The following is a 6,000-nucleotide window of genomic DNA, read 5'->3' as shown; positions in this document are numbered from 1 at the left end:
GATACAAGGTTGTTCAACACTCATAAAACAATGTGATAGATTACATCAACAAGAGAAAAAACAAGAACCATATGATTTCTATACACTAACAATGAAACTGAAGAAAGAGAAATTAAGGAATCAATCCCATTTACAATTGTACCCCAAGCCATATGATATCTAGAAATAAACCTAACCGAAGATGTAAAGGATCTCTACTCTAAAAATTACAGAACACATATGAAAGACATTGAAGAAGATGTAAAGAGATGGAAAAACATTCCATGCTCATGGATTGGAAGAATAAATATTGTATGCTACCCAGGGCAATTACATGTTCAATTACATGTTCAATGCAATCCCTATCAAAATACCATGGACTTTCTTCACAGAGTTGGAAAAAATAATCTTAAGATTTGTAATGGAATCAGAAAAGACCCTGAATAGCCAGAGGAATGTTGAAAAAGAAAACCAATGCTGATCACAATGCTGAATTTCGAAGCTGTATTACAAAGCTGTGATCATCAAGACAGTATGGTACTCGCACAAAAACAGGTACATAGATCAATGGAACAGAATAGAGAACCCAGAAATGGGCACTCAACTCTATGGCCAACTAATATTTGACAAAACAGGAAAGAATATCCTGGAAAAAGGACAGTCTCTTCAATAAATGGTGTTGGGAAAATTGGACAGCCATGTGCAGAAGAATGAAACTAGACCATTCTTTTACACCATACACAAAAATAAACTCAAAATGGATGAAAGATCTAAATGTGAGAAAAGAATCCAACAAAATCCTAGAGGAGAACACAGGCAACACCCTTTTTGAACTTGGCCATAGCAACTTCTTGCAAGATACATGAATTAAGGCAAGGGAAACAAAAGCAAAAATGAACTATTGGGACTTAATCAAGATAGAAAGCTTCCACACAGCAAAAGAAACAGTCAACAAAACTCAAAGACAACCTACAGAATGGGAGAAGATATTTGCAAATGACATATCAGATAAAGGGCTAGTATCCAAGATCTATAAAGAACTTATCAAAGTCAACACTCAAACAAAAAATCCAATCATGAAATGGGCAGAAGACATGAACAGAAATTTCTCCAAAGAAGACATACACATGGCCAATAAGCACATGAAAAAATGCTCTGCATGACTTGCCATCAGGGAAATAGAAATCAAAACCAAAATGAGGTATCACCTCCCACCAGTGAGAATGGTGAAAATTAACAAGACAGGAAACAACAAATGTTGGAGAGGCTGTGGAAGGGAAAGCCTCTTGCACTGTTGTGGGAATGTGAACTGGTACAGCCACTCTCGAAAACTGTGTGGAGGTACCTCAAAGAGTTAAAAATAGAGTTACCCTGCGACCCAGCAATTGCACTACTGGGTATTTCACTATATACTGATGTAGTGAAATGCCGGGACACCTGCACCTCAATTTTCATAGCAGTAATGTCCACAATGGCCAAACTGGAAGGAGCCTCGATGTCCTTCCACAGATGAATGGATAAAGAAGATGTGGTCTAAATATACAGTAGAATATTACTCAGCCAACAGAAAGGACGAATACCTACCATTTGCTTCAACGTGGATGGAACTGGAGGGTACTATGCTGAGTGAAATGAGTCAATCGGAGAAAGACAATCATCATATGGTTTCACTCATATGTGGAATATAAGAAATACTAAAATGGTTTATAAAAGAAAGGAGGGGAACTGAGGGGGAAAATTAGAGACAGAGACAAACCATGAGAGACTCCTAACTCTGGGAAACAAAGGGTTGCAGAAGGGGAGGTAGGGTGATGGGCAATGAGGAGGGGACTTGATGGGATGAGCACTGGGTATTATACTATATGTTGGCAAATTGAATTTAAATTAAAAAAACATAAAAAATAAATAAATGAGTCACCGTCAAAAAAATCAATGTATTTACTCAATAGATTTACATACTCATTTATAAATGCACCTATTTTAATTCATCACTCAAAAAGACATGTTTGGAGTCTTCACACATGTAGGAATAAAGTCTTCAATCATGAGGAAAACAGGGTTAGAAGATCATTCTCATATCATCCCAAAAGAAGAAAAGAAAAAGGAACCCACTGCAAAAAGAAAAAAAAAATGGATTGGTTTTATTCTGGTCATAAAGACAAATTTTAAGGGTTCAGTATACCAGTCATATTTTCTTACTGTTCTATCAGTTATTGCAATGGGTATTAAAATCTCTGATTATAATTGTGGATGTATTATTTCTCCTTGTGATTGTTAGTTTTTGCTTCATGTATTTCGAAGTTCTCTTGCTAGGCACCTAAACCCTAAGAGTTGTGATGCTCTGTTGATTAATTGACCACTTTATCATATCAAAATGACTCTCTTTATCCCTGGGAATATTCTTTGCTCTGAAATCTTTGTCAGATTTTTGCTCACTGGTGATCTTCACATCAGCAGAAATAAATTTCCTACCTTATGGAACAGTAATTATTTTGCTGTCCTGGTCGTTGGTTTCAGCTTTATTCAAAGGGATGTATTTACTTAATTATTGAAATATTAACATAAGATATTTAGGCAATGTTTATTTATTAAATAGGATGGATGTTAGGCTTTGAGTTTTGAAACCATAATGCAAGCATGCATCTAGTTCAAACAAGAAGTGATTCAAGGACCACAGACCTCAAATGGTGTTTGTAGAAATCCGAGGATTATTCAGAGACTTGAAGAATCTTAGACCTTCAAAAGATGTTAGCTATCCAGCCCTGCCTGCTTGTGCTATCTGTGGGAAAACCAATGCTCAGAGGAGGGTCAGGAAGGGCACATGTTCTTAGTTGATAGACTATGACAACAAGAGGACCAGAAACCCAGTTTCCTGACTCAGAAAAGTACACTCTACATTATGTCACCCTATGCCCATGGCTTAATAATCTTCACACCTTTTCTTCAGTTGCTTGTCACTGGAGCAATGGACAGAAGAAAAGAGTATATGCATGGAGAAAAAAATCAAATCAGTTCTGACTTTCCCCAAAAGTGCTCAGGTCTCAGTGGGAGCTTCTGTAATTTTAAACTTCCATCTATTTTGTCAATTCACCTATAAAAATTATCTTTCAGTTACAATTTCCTTAGACAATAATTATTTTCAATTTCAATGTAGTCTGGATATTTTGTTCCTGTTTTTAACATATACAGGTTTTTTTCTTAAATCATTGCTGTGGGTTGAACATATTAATCTAAGAGTATGGATAGACCAGGAACACATAAGCTACCTGCAGAAAACATGTATGTTGTCACTAGGATATGATTTGTGGATACTATAAGAATGTTCTGAGCAGGGACGCCTGGGTGGCTCAGCGGTTTAGAGCCTGCCTTCGTGACCTGGAGTCCTGGGATCAAGTTCCGCATCGGGCTCCCTGCATGGAGCCTGCTTCTCCCTCTGCCTGTATCTCTGCCTCTTTCTCTGTCTCTCATATGAATATGAATATGAATATGAATAAATAAATAATCTTAAAAAAAGAGAATGTTCTGAGCACACTTGATCCTCTGTTACCCTTCATGATTTCAGCAGATAAAGAACCATGTACTTGAATTAGGAATCAAGACTCTCTAGGTAGTGTGGTTGGACTCTACTTAACATCCCAGTATTCTGAATGTTGTGGAATAACTTTTTTTTCAGACAAGAATGATTAGCAAATGATTTCAGAATTTTTCGATGCAATTATCATTATGGTTTTATCTCACACTACAATATTAGAAAACAGAGTTTTCTGAACATAATTAATTTTTATTTGATGATTTCAGTATTTCTTCAGTCCTCACCCAGTCATTTATTAATTTTGCTGGTTAGAGATACTTAGTCTGCATCAGGCATCACACAAAGTACTAGGGATTTGCAGATTTATTTTATTTTATTTTATTTTATTTTTTATTTTTTTGGATTTGCAGATTTAAATAGCTCTCACTATTAAGGAGCTTAGCATCTTCATGAAGGGAGATTTGTATAAATAAAGCTTAACTTACATGATATGTAAAGTGAAGAGGTAAATTGTAATTTTGCCAAGTTACAGTTAGAGGGGTATAATTAGTTTTAGAAAGAAAGCATAGAAGCATGGCACCACAGACAGAACTAAATGTCCTTCCTTTTTCGTAAGGGACTCTGAATGGCCCTCATATCACAACACAAATCTCATAACTGAGGAGTCTAAAAGACAAAAAACAATTCTCTGGGTTACCAATGAAGCAAGCAATCAATTTGGTCAAGGGCGTGTTTGAGGGCATCAAAACCTTCATAGAGATACATGGATAAAGTTAATTTTTAAACATGCAAATGGAGCCAGAGATTTTAAAGGAAATTGATAATTGAAATCATACTTTCAAAACGTTAATCTCAATTCTTTGGCAGGACTAACAGTGCCTTTATCCTCTTGCCTCCTGTCTTAGTCGGCTTGGGCTGCCATTATGAGATACCACAGATGGCGTAAGTGATGGAAATTTATTTTCTCATGGTTCCACAGGCTAGAAGACTGAGATCAAGGTGCCATCAGGGCTGGTTTCTGGTGAGGCCTCTCTTTTCTGGCTTGTAGATGGCTGCCTTCTTGCTGCATCCTCACTTGACCTCTTTGTGTGCTTGGAGAGAGAGGAGGGAGGGAGAGAGTGTAAGGAGAGCGAAGAAAGAGAGTGGGGTATTTTTGTGTCTCATCCTCTTCTCATGAGACCAGTGCTATGGGACTTGGGCCCCACATTCCCTTCATCTTACTTACCTCCCGAAAGGCCCTATCTCCACAGCCATAGTGCGGGTAGGGGTTTTCCATGAAGTTTGGCGGGACATGATTCAGTCCTAAGCACCTCTCCACCATGTAATCTCACAGTTACAACTCCTGTTCTTGATAGGCTTTCTGCCATAGCAACACTAAATTATTCAAATTTCCCTAGTTTCCTACATTTTTTTCCCTCGTGCTCTGCTTGCTTTATTTTTGCTCATTTCTCTATTTCTCTGCCTGGCAAACCTCCAGTTCCAACTCTTCTTCAAAGCCTTCCCTGATTTTTCCCAGGAAGAATTACTATGTCTTGTATATAACCTCCAATAATATAGCATTATTCTGTAAAGTTTTAATTGACCATGGATGCTCAATACATATTAATATTTTTGAACATATGAATGATGTTAATACTTTTACAAGATCTCCTAATATTTCTGAACTAAAAAACTAGCTCTCCAGGAAGTTATATCGTAAGTGATTGTTATACAATCATCTCTTTCCCCCCAGACCTCAAGAGATTTCTGAAAGGACAGGAGTTCTTGCTTGAGGTAGTCAGATGGAAGTTTGAGGAAATAACTAATTATAAAGATTATTGTTAATTTTATATTGATGTTCATATCTCAATCTGATTTCCTGAAGGTACAGCCTAAGGTATTTTAAAAATAAAAATACTTAAGATAAACATTGCATATCTGAAATGAAAACTGTAATGTTACTTAAAATATAAAGAATGGGAAACTCAGGTCTCCCTAGAGATGTGGGACATCCTAAAATGATATATTAATCTACTGCACCATTCAAATCCTGCTTCTCTTCTGACACAGTCCATTCACTGCTGGGCCATCAGCTCCAGAGTGTGTTCACCTCCTTTATTCACTGCCTAGCACCTACAGTTAATTGGGACACACTGCCTAGATAACAGAAAAATCTAGCTGATACACCTCCCACTAATAATACGGATCGTGACCTTAATTATGACCCATGATGTTGATAATGTGGAGTTCACTTAGAACATCTCACTATACTCACAATAATTTAACTGATCATTCATCTAAGTGGATGATACATATTGTCTTATATAGGTAGCCTGAGATTATAAACTTTCAGTATTAGCTGTACAGCCTCATGCACATTTATTATCTGGTGGCTATTTCCTCACCTGTAAAACAGGGACAACATAGGACCCACCTCTTAGGATCACTGGCAGGATTAAATGAATACACGTTAAATACTTCGAATGGTGCCTGGTACTTAATAAGCACCT

The sequence above is a fragment of the Canis lupus genome, chromosome 1, assembly GCF_048164855.1.
Source record: "Canis lupus baileyi chromosome 1, mCanLup2.hap1, whole genome shotgun sequence".
Taxonomy (NCBI): Eukaryota; Metazoa; Chordata; class Mammalia; order Carnivora; family Canidae; genus Canis; species Canis lupus.
This window is presented reverse-complemented; position numbering follows the sequence as displayed.